We start from the raw sequence: 15114 nt of genomic DNA, 5'->3' as shown, positions 1-15114 counted from the left end.
AGGTCTTCTAATTGGTCGGGCACTGAAAAAAGTTGATGCAAATATATCTCGCTGCTGAATATGACACGCTGTTAAAACTGTACCACCATGTATAATTAAATGGAAACAGGGGCAGTAGATAGATGACGATTCTTCCGTCCAACATGAAAACACTGTGTCATGTATAAGTCGTAAGCCTAGTACAGCGTACATATGTAATATCAATGTTCAGTATTGCCCAAAGTCACAACAGCAAATAATTGCAAGTCCATATTTCACAGCCACTCGCAAAAAAAACTATAAATGTTGATTAGAAATTGAGCTGAAATAAACAATCACAATGACGACGTCACGACAACACATGCACGGAGCACATACAATAAGTCACAAGGTAAAATGAAATTTCCACACGCCGATTTTCATTCAAAACGCGCAAATAAATTGTAAATCTTCAAGAATCACAGAAGCATCAGACAATACAAAGAACGATATAGTAGACACGGATGAAGCACCTGGAAATGGCGGAAAATCTGTACGGCAAAAACGTCAAATTAAAAACACAAAATAAACAAGGAAGACGTGAAAAACACCAAAAATATATATGTTCCCAGGTAATTGATAAAATGTAGCAGCAACCAGTCCGTAGATTAAGCAAAAAAAGAGGTATTAAAATAAGCTCCAGTTGACAGGTGGTAGCACTGAACGGGGTGGAGGAGGGTTGCTTTTGCGAAAACAGACAGATTTATCTCTTTTCATACCGATCGCCACGGCTGCTCAAGCAAAAGTGACCAGGAATTCTCTCCAGAGCTACAAACATCTTAAGGTCACGCCAGTATAAGATGTTTTCTGATCAAATATACTTAATTATATTCTACAATCCAGATTACACATCAGATTTAAGTATGTTTGAAGACTTGGAGGTGGACAAATCCCTGTAAATGGGTTTTTTGCGAAAAAGTTGAATCTTTTGGTTTTCTTCAGAACCTCTCCCGCTCAGTTTGCCGCCTCATCCCCTCTCTCATACACTCAACCACTCACGCGCCACCTCATTCACTCACTCACTCACAAGCACGTGTGCACTGCATGATTACAACTGGCAAACAGTTTATGACACTGTACACTCTAACGCCAAGATATTTTGTGCAAGGGCAAACACCATGCTAGTGTCGATGGATTTTCTGTTTTACGAGTAAAATTTGTTAATTATTTCGTCAATGAGCAATTTTATGAGTGAGACGGGGGCTATTCATGTTTATAAAAAAATAATCCGTTTAGTCTCAAAACCACTGCTTAGAATATAATTTGTAGAATATAATTAAGTATACTTGATCGGAAAACATCTACTTTTTATAGGGTATCTGATATTGTACCTTCTTTGCATATTTTACATGTTATTCGGCGTAATATTTAATATGAGACGTAGTTTTATTCGGAACATAACTTACGTTTGAATATTTAATTTCTAAATTTCAGATTTCGAATCCTGTTTTGAAGGCTGATCTTTCCATGAGACTTTTATGAAATAATGAACAAAACGTACTCCATGTGGCAAAAACAGCTGCAGAGCTTTTTAGTGATGTATCCATTCATAAGCAGTGCTGTCTGAACATCACAGAGTCACGATAATCAATTTGAGGCAAAATAAATTGCAGCTTCAAAAGATTTATCACTGTGGGACATTGAGGGATCCTTGTCACTAAGTGGGTCAGTAGTGGTCACTCGCAGTTGTGTGCACGGTGATTCAATGCCTTGAACAAGTTATGCTGGCGTGACCTTAAGAGGTTTGTAGCCCTGGAGAGAATTTTTGGTCATTTTTGCTTGAGCATTCGTGGCGTTTAACTGGAGAAGAGATAAATCTGTCCGTTTTCGCAAAAGCAACCCTCCTCCACCCCGTTCTGTGCCACCACTTGTCAGCTGTAGCTTATTTTAATGCCTCTTTTTTGCTTAAAAAAAGATGCGCATTCCGTTGGTAGTCCACTTTGCCGATTCCAGAGTAGTCGACAACGATCTGTTAATTACTGTACTCGGTTGCAAAATTTTAAGGAGCCAAAAGGATCCTCCCTTTTTTCCTTTATGGTTTTAGAGGGGTTTTGCCCCTCGTAAAATTGGCAAAGTCGGTGGATATTGGCGCCAATTTCATCCAGGGACTGCAAACTGATCTCAGTTTTTAAGTCACTATGTAATTGTTGTTTGAAGGGGCATATCGAAGGCTTTACACAGCACAGGTACATTCCAAATAGATTTAACTCTCCATCTGCTTTGGGCGGAAACAAATGCCGGTAATTGCTTTTTCATACATTTTGCTGATATTAGTTGCTGTTCCGCGTCACCACCTTTAGACAGGAACTGTCTTTGTAATTTTTGCTGAAAAGCTATACTTTCCCTGAATGCAACTTAAGATATTTGCAGTTCCACGTCACCAGCTTAAAAGATATGTACAGTTAAAGATATGTCTTAATTAAAGTAATTAATTAATATACCATCTTCATTTGCTACATTCCACTAGGAAATTCAGGCTGTTAACCCGTACGTTGTCGGAGGTTATAAAAAATATTTGAAGCCTTGTGGTCCTCGATAGAATTGCTAAAATACTATAAATTAAGTGCGTGGCAAATTAAAATAGTTTTGACTGTTAAGAATTTGTATTCTTTTTATTCATACATCATTACCAAGGCATACCAAATACATTCCAACAGCTTTTGATATCTGTAATTCTCTCTATATGCCAAAAAGGATGCTTTTTCGATTTAAGATGTTGTCTTGAGGATATCAGTTTTCCTAGTTGAATGAAAAGTGAAAAAAATCATTGACCCGCGTTTGGATGTGCGCCTGTTTTCCATTCATGTGCTTAAAATCCAGGGGGGCGGGGTATAACTCCACTTTTTGAGGGGGGTGGGTTATGAAATCGTTCCCCACTTTTTGCCAGGTGCACTTTAAAGAATTTTCCAGACTTCCAACGACTAAAATGCATTAAGTATCCCTAAAAAGTGGCAAAAACAATTTTAAAAGCAGTAAATTGCCATCGGCAATACATCATTACAGATGTGCATCATTATCATGGTGCTTTCAAATTTTCATGGCTGGCCAAGTCATCCTCCCACCTTTGCCCATCCTCCATCCTCCCAAATTTCAAGCACAAATTTTCACCACTGGTTGTTGGTTTACAAATGCTTAAACATGTATGAAACGATATTATTTTTGGATGGGTGGACATAATTGTAATATTTGTAGAATTTGAATTTTTCCAATATTTGAAAATTGTAGTTGCGGTAACTTTAAAAGACAATGAATACTATCACTCTTGTGTTTACCTTTCTGGAAAAAGGCAGCAACCAAGAAGTCCAGGAACCCTGAACGAATTTAATTTTTTTTATTGAAATACTGTAGCACGTATTTTGATCAACAGTTTATAAAAGCGTTCCTGTGCGCTGCCAGTGTGGGGAGGGGGCAAATAATCCCAGGAATCTCGCCCTCTCGGAGAAGAGCTTGGCTAATCAACCACAGTATTCCAACCCGAAACCATTTTTAATTGCATTGAACATTATAATTTAATCTGTTATTTGGTTATTGATGCTTTTAGCATCAGGATGAATACGAGGGGCAAACATTGTCATAGTTTTGAACGTAGATGACCTGCATTTCCGGATTTTTTTTTATGAAACTCATAAATATTTGCGCCGGCAGCAGTCGTGACATTTAAAAATAACTTGTAATCGTCACAGATGTTTGTTATTTTACGAACACTGTCCCTTTGTGTTTCATTTTTGTCTCTTTTGGCTGTTTTGGCTGATTGCATGAATATCTGATTGTGTCGATATCGATCTGCAATTGGATTTTTCTGGGCATCCGTTTCGCAGAATGTGGTTAAGCTTTTCCCTGTTTCACAATCCTAAGACATTATAATATGTATTTCTGCTGTTAAACGGCCATCTTCAATATGCACAATTAGCCTTATTCACAAATCGGCCATATTGATTTGAAAGCGGGGTTACCGTTTTGTTTGAGAATAGAAATGAGAACAATGAAGTGAAAGTTCATTAAAAATATTTTCATTTTGGCTTATGAATACATTAAAAATTCTGAATAACTACCTGCACATGCTGTACGCCACGTAAAAATGAGGCATGGAACCCAAGGGACTGGCACCACCCAATGTAATATGAATGCGCTATCACAGGATGAACATAGAATAGTATTATGCTTTACCGGTACTGTAAATAAATGGAGTGTATTTACTCAGTCCAAAATGGACACTGTAATCGGGAATCTGTACATAGATGCAATAATTATATTGAATGACTTAAAGAGAGATACAAGAATTGGCTATATGAACATTAACAAATTTGCATTATCTGCTTCATGTTTTATGGCCAACAAGGGTACGGGAGGGTATGCACTTTTTTCTGACAACCGAATAACCGTTAAATGGATATATAAGTACATAAAAACCTATTATGAAAACATGCTTTTTCAAAAAACAAGTTTCAGTGTTTATCAAAGTTGTCCCATGTACAAAGTGATTAACTACAAGTGAACTCAATAATTAAAAGACTTTGTATTTTACATTTATGCAGTGCTAGTTTTTGTTATGTAGATTTCAGTTTCAGAACAAAGCCGTATTGTTTCAGTGTACTGATTAACCAAGCATGGAAGTTTAATTAATATCTGTCCGTGTTTTTAATGTTTGTAATCGTGATGTAATACGAATGCAAATAACTTTTATGAGTAAGTTTTGCCACCTTACTAACGTTTTAGAACTTTAACTTACATTAGCTTCTAGCTTTTATCCAGGGGGCGCAATCCCTATTTTTCCGGGTTGGAGGGGATTTCCAGGGAGAAAGCACTCATCCGCAACAAACGTATAAACCATTAAAAGTTTAAAGGTTTAAAGGGCTGATTTCAATTTTTCCCCTAATCTGAGATATTTATACCTGTTCATCTCTTTTTCTCCTTTCTTCCATTGCTTTATTTTTTGGTGTAGTTGTTACAATAGCTTCCTGTGCATTCATCCATTAAACAAATATGTATTGTCGAATGCTTAGCAAATAAAAACATCTGATAATTAAAATGGTGTGAGTTGAAGTTTCTGCTATTGCTTTGCGAGTTAATTAAGCAATGTTACAAACATTCAAGTGGCATATATAGACAAAAATCTGGGTTTTCAGATTACGAAATTAATTTTATAGAGTTTTTGGTCCAAATTGTAAAATGTTTCAATATTAATGTGCAAATTCAACAAGAACGTTGACTATTTCCCAAACATGTTTTATTTTATCTTGCAATGTGGAAGGGTAATGACTGTATCACGATATCATACTCAAACTTTCGAAAGAATAGGCACACCAACAAGTCAGTTTTACTGTGTGTGTATGTGTCTCTCGCCAAAGCTTCAATTTTAATCAATGTTTAACTGTTCATCCGAAATACCAATACCACAGATTAAGGGCAAACCGAATTAAAAAGTCAAGCAATCTCAACAAAGATCACTATAGGCGGTACCCATGACCACCAACATATCAACAGTGGTTGTGATACCCAAGACAACAACTCAGGCATAGTGATACCCAATGACCACTATTCACCAGCACACCAATAGCCGTTGTGTAATCATATCAGAGCAAACAATAACAATGTAATAGAACTATTAAGGTGCAAAGCACATGCAACCTGTTAGGCACCTGTCTAAACTAATGAAGCTTTACAAAATCACATTGCAAATGTGGTAAACTCTAGTTCCCTCCATTGTCACATGTAGAGGGGAATAGCCCTTGTGGTACATCACTGGCCATGAATCTACGGAAAAATATATGGACTATATTAAAAATAAAAAAAACTGAATCAGCCCGTGTGGCACATCACAGGGAACAAAACGATTGAGCGGCACAAAGTACAGAATAATGGAGCTTGACCTCTTCTGGGGCAGTAAATTACCACTTGCAAGTAACACGACCCACAGAACAACGAGCCTTGCCCCCAAATGCGAAAGTTACAGCAAGGAAAAAATGCAGCAACTGAGATTCTGGAGAAAAAGGGCATTCCTTCCGGAGAGAGGTGCAATCTCTCTGTGCGATAACGATTTGCTGCTGACCAATGAAATTTGGGGTGTTCCAACACACTAATCCCTAGCTTGAGACATTGCGACCGTGCCCAGCGGTTCGTTCGTTGAATGCCGTACATGTTCCATCGAATGCCGTACATGTTCCATGAAAAGGGGTATACAATTGTCCGTTACAATATGCATGACCAAACCAAATTCGCATTCCGAAACTGCTGCCCATCGGCTACCCATCGAACCAGCCAGTCTCTCACAATAAAGGCACACTCTATCACGTGTGGCGCCAGACCTAAAAACCAAACACATGGACGAAGCTTAACATGCTCAACACGCACTGAAGTTTGCCGGTGGAAAGGGGCAGAGGTAGGTGGCCAGTGCGTCCGAACGCCATTGACCCATGCGCCGTATATCGGCGAAGGGAACGCCCATTTCAAAGGCCGTTGAAGCACCCCCCCATGCGGAATGAGTGGGATTGATAGTGCACATTGGTAATACCGCTGCCTACTAACGCCATTTGCAACACCCTATTAAATTGATAGCGTATGAGGGACAGGCTGTCCACATGACCAAAAAAATGGACCTAGTGTTCGCGGGCGACACTGTAGGTACGCGTGGCGCGCTTGAACCGAAGAAAGAGAAGCATCAGTCCATCTGCCAACATAAACAAGTTGAGGGGGGCCATGCTGGTTTGTCTTTGCCTGACACAAGGAGAGAATCACTCCCTCCTCACCCTGTAGGAAGCAAAGATCTGAGACGTGCAAAACCGAGTCCTGCACATTGGACCTTGAATGCGCTGCAAACTCACTAAGAAACCGAAGAACGCCAGCAGCATTGCTGAGCGGAATAGCGTCGCCTCATATTGGGATGAGTAAACTGCGGGCTATATCCGCGTAATGCTCGAGAGTAACGCCAGTGATATGGGGATTTCTGCGGTCACGACTCGAGCCCCTGCGTCTACAACCTTCCAGCAATTTTGCGACTAAGAAAGAATCTGTGGGGTTTGCTCCCCCATTGAGCTTGTACCGACAACAGACACCCGCAACGTATGTCGTTACTGTCGCTGGGGAATATTGCTGGACGGACAGTCACGCAATGAACTCACCTATGCACTGTGGGTCATTGACTGGAGTATGGTGTACTATTTACGACACACATTTCTCTCTCTCCCTAGCCTCCCTCCAGGCAACGCGACGGCACGGCGGCTTCCTTGAAGCGTGCCGTCGGGTCGCACCGTTGCCTTCATGCCAGTACTTTTGTACACACACTACACGTCGCGTCTTGCCGTCGCCCGTCACGTCGTGCTGTCTTAGGTCCTTTTCTTGCTGCATTTGTTTCTGCCTAAACGTCGCCCCTTCCGTCGCCCGTCACACTGTGCTGTCGTGCGTCACGTCGTACGTCGTGTCATGCATCGCGTCGCCTGAAACACGATGCGACGCACGACACGACGCGACGCGTTGTGTGCTGTCGCCCTTTGCTTAATGCTATTTATAGAGGGCACCTTTTCTGTTTTCTTTCATTTCCTTCCCCCGGCCCGTGCTTTCAAAGTACATCCCATCGGTACCAGGCCCTGATTCTGTTGTTCTTTCTCGTGGACTCTTTCTAACTTTGTGTTTTCATTAAGAGTGAGTTGTTGAAGAAAACTCTTTTCCTTTCTTAAATATCAAATCAGAAAGAGCTTCGCGACTAATCAGCATTGTTTTCAGGAAATATATCACATTAACGTCAGCCACAAGAATGTTTTAGCTTTTCCTGATATAATTGTGATTTTTCTAATAATTATTGTAAATCCATTCTAAGATACAGTACGTCAATCATTATTACGTGCTTGCAAAAAAGGTAGCAAGCTGATCTGATGAAAAATTAAGTGCAAGGCCAAAGAGAGGAAGAAAAGACACCGTCAAAATGAGAGTAGGATCTACTGTGTTTTATCTCGAAACACGCCGGCGGACTAATATCATTGAAAGTGTGGTGCTGATGAAATTAACGAGGAAGACTAAACTGAAAGAAGACTGAATATGTCGGCATTATATCCGACTTTGCTAACCAAGTGCCCTTTCCCACCCGAAGAACTAACCCTACTGCTGTATCGAACGAGGCGTACCTAACCCTACATTGCTCCTCATTAATAAAATCGTTAATCGAAGCAGTAGAACGGAAGGAAAGATGGGAATCAATCTATAAGTACCAGGGTCTTTCGTCGGCACTAACCCTGTGGGCGCACATTGCCAGTTCTCGAACGGCGGGGAGGTAAAGAGCCCGGCGATTCGGCCAATTTGAATCTCCTTTTGTAGTTTCGCTTAGACTATTGCGGGTTGTGATGAGATTTACTGGAGGCAGCCCGTGTCCCTACGAATCCGGGGACCCGTGTACCCCAAAGGAAATCCCTTGAAAAACCCCTGAATCAAAACTTCCTTTTCAACACTATTTTCAACTGGAATCGGGAGAACGAAAGGTATGCTTTGGTTGTGTGGGCCAGGGAACCCCTCGGGATCCGTCTAGGTTGCCCAGTGATTGATAGCCCAGACCCGCGTCGGTGTGTGACTTACCGTTACTCAACTTTGACCACATTATTTGGGAGGTTTTGTGGCTGCCTTGAACTCGGCATTCTTGAGCACCGTGTCCTAAACGAGCACATTTTGCGCATTTTGTTGATGTTTACAACCAAAAAACTTGCAAGCATTCGGACCGTTGAACGCAAAGCACAAACCAGTAAGGGTCCCCGGGCGCAACGGGAGTCGACCTGCGGTCCTAGCAGGTGCCAACGCATAAGATGCAACTGTTAGCCACAAATCGACATCACTTTCACCCAATGATCGAGTAGGCTGACCTTCGAGCCAAGCCGAAATTGCTTATCGTATAAACGCCAGTCACAACCGGGAAACTGGACTGAAGCTGTGCATACAATTTCGGTGTACTTGAGCAATTCAAAAACACGGGTAGGAAACTTCACCAAATAGATTGACATGAACTTATGGAATGCTGCAACCCATTTGTCCCACGAATCGAGCGTATGTCGACGGCTGGACTTGAGCTGATGCGGGCGCAAGAACATTTTATCATTTTCAATGACCCGTGCGAATTCAGCAGCCTTACCCGACTTCGCCAGTACAGATTGGATGCGCCATCTACGAACAAAGTGACATATTGACATACTCGTGCCGCTATATCTTTTCCTTTAGATTCTAAGAAGCGCCCCCCCCCATAAGCGTGGTGGCCCCAACATCATGCGTAATACCTGGTGCGCTACTGAATGGGAAAACTGAAAGCCTCATCTGGCTGTCTGAACCACCACTTCCGAGACCGGTCACCGGCGCCGTAATGGTACTTAGTGATAACTGAGGGTATGGATGGGAAGCCGAATATATAGGGAGGCTATTGCCTAATGTGTGTTTATGACTCGTGAAACTTAGGCTCTGAGCATTAAGATTCCCACCTGAAATCATGGATGTCAACATCGAGCTTGGGGAAAAGACAAAATTGCTCTGTCTGAGTACCCCATAAGCATTACTACGCGCTACAGAACCCATGGCGAGACTACACTCACCCGGTCCTTGGGGGCCGACTGTCACTGTCCCTGGTGGAATCTCTCGAGTAGGTGGCAGGACAACCAATGATCCATGGTGGGTGGCTGTCGCAGGGGCGGCTACACTGGCTGAAATTGGCCCGGATGGGTATACCATCTGGCTCGTCTGCTGCAGCGGGATGCCATCTCCGTCAACGTCGGCGTCGCGAATGGATCCCCAATTGCAGGCGGTATGAGAACAGGCTCACTCACGTCCCCGCCGCAGTCGACAAGGCTGCACGGGGTCGCTTCCGTGGTGCCAAAGCCTTCCGAGGGTGCGTTACGGTTGCTGGCGCACGGCGTTTGCGCCTTCCCCGCGGCATGTCCTGGGTTTGCTCCCGCGTCCTGGTCTTCTTGCCAAAAGCTCCCAGCAGCAACGCCAATATGTTCCTGCACTGCCAGACGCACGACGCTGATTTTGCTGAGCAGTGACAATGCCTCCTTCAAGGTGAACACCAGCAACTGGAGGAGTCGATCCCAACGCAAGTCGTCGGCAGACAACACAGCGTGAATGAAGAAGCACAGATATCAAACAACTCTGATATAATGCAATAAAAATACATGTAATGCAAAATTGGTTGAAATGAAAAAATTGCATTGTTTACGATGCATTCTCGCAAATCTGTACGCACACAATACAAAAGGGATAATTATCTCTTTGCTTTCTCCAGTACAATTTGCCCGAAATATGCATTTTGTCTATACTTACCAGTAGGCTGCCACTTTTTTCTTTTGTTTTCAACTAATAACACTAGAGAACACGCCAAACAGCTCGGTAGACACAATGTTGGGTCTACGCGTGCGCTCTTTGCTCTGGCTGGACAAGACAACATTAACTGTGTTGTCCTGTCAGTGGGGTTTAGCTATTGTCCAAGATTGCAGGTCTTCCCACTAAAACCATGATACGTGATGACAATTCATTCAAAAATATGAAATTCAACAATAAATTCAAATCTAGGCATTTTGTGAGACAATCGTCTTTATTCAGAGTTCACTTTGACAGTAATATTTCAACAATAATGAAGCATTATGAGAAAATACACTGCCTCTTAAAACATCCTTTACGAGTTGATTTTTGACCTACAAGAATGTAAGTCCTTGATTAATATCAAGAAGGAAGTACGTAAAATGGAGTTTAAAGAAACAGTTACAAATTGAAAATCTCGTTTGGCTATAGACATGAATTATCGCACACATTTCTACCACAGATTACCACGGAAGGATTCTCGCTGATGTCCAGTGGCCCATTCTAAAGGAAAAGCGTCAATTTTCTTCAGAGATACGTTGTGTCTTTAAATGAAAGCACGATAATTAGGAATGAGTTTTCCTTTGCAGATAAAAAAGATAATTGGACAATCTTTAGGAAGAAATCGAAATCTTGCACTTTAACACAACTCGGAAGGCAGCTTTTAATAAAGTACCTTTCATGGTATTTTAAGTATGTGTCTTGAAACGAATACATCAAGGTCTTTTAAAAACCAGTTCTCTACTACAAGTACATTCCTACAGTTTCAATTTAACAATTGTGACTACTTACAATTATACAACCTTTCTGAGCACCAGTTTCAAATTTATGTGTTGTAAGGATATAAACGGTTGATTAACACACACACAAAGAACATACACACACTTTTAACTATACGGTCAAAAATTACAAGTTCCGTTGCGGACATAAATGTGAGTAACTTTTCACATATTTTTTTCCCTCTTCATTGGTACATTCTTACTTACGCAGTCAGAGATATAAAAACGTAGTATCACCATGTACAGGTATTTTTGCCCAAATCTGTTTTGCTCGTTTGGAGCCTGTGCAGCCAGATAATAAGGGAATCCAAATCACTGGTGTAGAGAGGTCATCTCTGTAGACCAATGTTAAAAAACTCTGCAGTCTATCACCTCTGATCGTTATAATTGTCGAGAGAAAAACATATATGTATGTGGTGTTCCGTTTCATATATAAGGGGAAGTGCCTCTGATATTACAGAATCGACAATGAAAGAAAACTATTGTTTTTGCCGAAGAAGCTGACTACGGAGAAAGTAAGCAGTTGTTGTATTTGGCAGCTGCTACATTCATTAATTGCTAAAGCGTACATGGGTTACACAGGTGCCATGTGTTGCGATGGGTTGGAATTCTGGAATGGGGTATAGGGGTGATTTTGACAAGACCAAAGCGTTACCAGTCTCAGTTAACCGATGGAACAGCATGAAAATATTGCTATGTACAAAACTAAGTGTTCTTTGGATTGAGTGAGATGTACGTAAGTCATTGATAACAGGTGCAGTCAGGTCAATTCACAAAATAATTTTGTCAAAATACAAGTAAGCCACAAAACTTATTTGTCAAAATGCAAGTCAAGTCGCGCATTATGTAAATGGGTCCTGGCGTTAATTTAAGACTTACAAGCTTTAGACAAATGACCTTCACTCGCTCAATTAGTTAGATGTATACTTACAGTTAATAATTTGATAACAACTTCCATGTGTGCTGCTAAACTTTTACAGCACGTGTTCAGTAAGATTTTAACAACTAAGTGATACAAAAATGGCCTTCTACTTTTTTCAACCTAGTTAGATTATCAACACTGCTATATGAACGTCAGCAATTAGACAAAGGCAAAGTTTCTGCTCATTAAATGCTCTTTGTAAAGTATGGTTAATCATTACATTTAACAATATTTCCCCAAGAAATTGCACTAGGTTAAGGCCTTAAATTACGTACAAGTATATTGTATCGGCCTGCCGCTGCCTCAGATTGAGTCAATATTAACGAGTGACTTCAAGCAACAGGCAAGTGATTCATACGTGGCCTCAGGCAGGCCAGGCTGAAGCAAAAATTATATATAATTAACATCTCCCCAACGCAAAAATACATCTTGATAATAGTTCGCGGTACCCGCTGCTTCATTTGACTCGGACCGGCCAGCCGACCCCGGCAAGCTCGGTGGTCGAGTGGTTAAGACATCTGAACTAGTAAGCAGGAGGTCGTGGGTTCGAGTCCCACCCGAGTAAGCTTGTGAGGTTTTTTTTTCGCAAGCTCTTGGACAAGCACTGAGCATACAGTGCTTATAAATATACGTTGGGTAAGGGCAAACCCGTTATATATAATTAACATCTCCCCAACGCAAAAATACATCTTGGTAATAGTTCGCGGTACCCGCTGCTTCATTTGACTCGGACCGGCCAGCCGACCCCGGCAAGCTCGGTGGTCGAGTGGTTAAGACATCTGCACTAGCAAGCAGGAGGTCGTGGGTTCGAGTCCCACCCGAGTAAGCTTGTGAGGTTTTTTTGCAAGCTCTCGGACAAGCATTGAGCATACAGTGCTTATAAATATACGTTGGGTAAGGGCAAACCCGTTATATATAATTAACATCTCCCCAACGCAAAAATACATCTTGATAAAAGATCACCTTCATTTATATAGAGGCAAATCTGTCATTCCCTTAAGTTACATAATACTGTATTATATTTAAGCGTTACTTTGAATAGTTATAATTGCAGCTGAGAACAACTTGCTCATCATAGAAAACAGTGAAGATGCAAACTTGATAAAAGCACTAAAAGAATATTAAATTTAATTCCTTATAAGCTGGTTACACAGAGTCTTTACCTTTGTGTTTGTTTTCTCCTCTGGATTACTTTGCATTTCTACCTTGTCCGTTTTTTACTTATTTGATTCATCAAATGTTCGACTGCACAAGTCAAACCAACACTAAGCAATACACAGAACATTTAGTTTGAGGTTTTTACCATTCTCCTTAGAACTAGCGGCCCTAGACCAGCAGCTGGGTTTCTGTCTGGCGACGATATGAAATGGAAAGAACAAAACAGTTTCTTATAATGATGCTACTACTTGGAAGAACAACAAATCGAGGAAAGACCTCAGGAAACAGCTACAAGGTAAGTTTTTGTGACTCGAGGATTTTCTTGAAGAAAACATTTATTGGATTTACATGATTTTTCCCCATTAACATGGGCTATGGAAGTTATTTTACTAAAACTTAACAACTAGCCCATTCTATATTCTGAGTGTATACAGTGTTACTCAAAATAAACGTCAAATTCCTTACATTTGATGAATAATGATGATTTCTTGTATATTCATAATGACTATACTTATAGAGTATTATATTATTCATTTAGAAACATATCTCTCCGTTTATGTGGAAACAAATGGGTGTACATGTCTTCTTTTATTCAAATCACTGAACACAAACAGCCAATTCAAGCCAGTGTAAAGACTGTGAAATAAATGCCATATAGTTGTATTGCCTAGGAATATTTGTCATACAAAATCTTTACATGAACGCAAGATATTTTATGAATAATTAGTTAATCAACTCTACTCAAGTTCCATTTGTTTAACACAATGGTATGGGAAGAAGCCTCACCCACAGTATGATGAATAGCTCGTCAGTTTTTTCATTGACTGACCAAATTTCCAATTTAAAAAAATGTGGATTTTCAATGACTTCCGTCCACAGCATAAAGTATAGGCATGCATGTGTTTAACTTCGTCGTCACCCTCGCTGTATTTTTTACACCCCACCCACAAACTTCCCTAGGTTAGGGCTTCCCCGTCTATGCTATTCGAACACACCATAGACCTCTTCACAAATGAATTCATAATTTATAAGCACGCATGCACACAAATGGCCTTGGCGGCAAGAAGTGTGAGCAGCCATTGATAATGTAGATGGCCGCGACTTTGATGACCATTTTCTCTCTGGTATTTTGGCTTTGTTCGGGTTTTTTCTTCAAAACATACTATTAAGTCGTTGTTACTGTTAGTTAATGATTTAGGTGGACTATTTTGTGCTCTTGAAAACTATTTTATGATTGTAACTTTTCATGATCGTCGTTAGCGTTCTTGGAGCCAACCAGTGAAATGTGTATGCGTAGGCCTACATTTACATAGCATACCACTGAAGTTGGTTATATTTTTGAGTATTACCGAAAGAAATGTTATCCAGTTGTTGTGTTTGGAGTTGTACAAATAAAAATGGATCTGACCCTTCAGATTTCTCGGTTATGTCCGAGTACTGGTAAGCCTAGATTGTACTTGTTCATCATTAAAATCGGATACAATTAAAAACATTTCTTGCATTAGCCTAATGTGACATGTTAACTTTACTTGTCAAAGCAAGTCAGAACCCTCAATTTCAAGAGGCCATTATGTACAAGTTACTGGTATTAACAGATGCAAATTTTGATACATGCCTTTGAAACCTGACTTAATTTCTCTAACCAATGGAAAAAACCTGAATAACACTGAGACATTCTCAGTAAAATCTTATATGATATACATGCAGACAATTACATGTACAGACATTTACAATCTCCAAAACTCATGTACTTGTCTGCACATCAGCAATGATTAAGACATTCAATAATCCACAGATTAGTGTAACTTCTGTAGGTATTGCATTCGTATTCCTTGCTCCAGATGGTCATCCAACAGCGATCGAAATCAAAGAAGGTCTTAGGATATACGACAATACTATTGGTTTTTGCACTTT

The 15114-nt window shown here is 40.6% G+C and overlaps 1 pseudogene; it reads right to left on the bottom strand.

Moving 5' to 3' along the window:
* Positions 1–8461: 8461 nt before the first annotated feature.
* Positions 8462–13241, bottom strand: LOC147795684 (uncharacterized; annotated as a pseudogene).
* Between the last annotated feature and the right edge of the window lie 1873 nt (positions 13242–15114).

Source organism: Acanthaster planci, linkage group LG21 (assembly GCF_054643075.1).
Source record: "Acanthaster planci isolate LZ-2023a linkage group LG21, COTS_SCS, whole genome shotgun sequence".
NCBI lineage: Eukaryota > Metazoa > Echinodermata > Asteroidea > Valvatida > Acanthasteridae > Acanthaster > Acanthaster planci.
The sequence above is the reverse complement of the archived record's forward strand: the minus strand, read 5'-3'. Positions and strand labels throughout refer to the sequence as shown.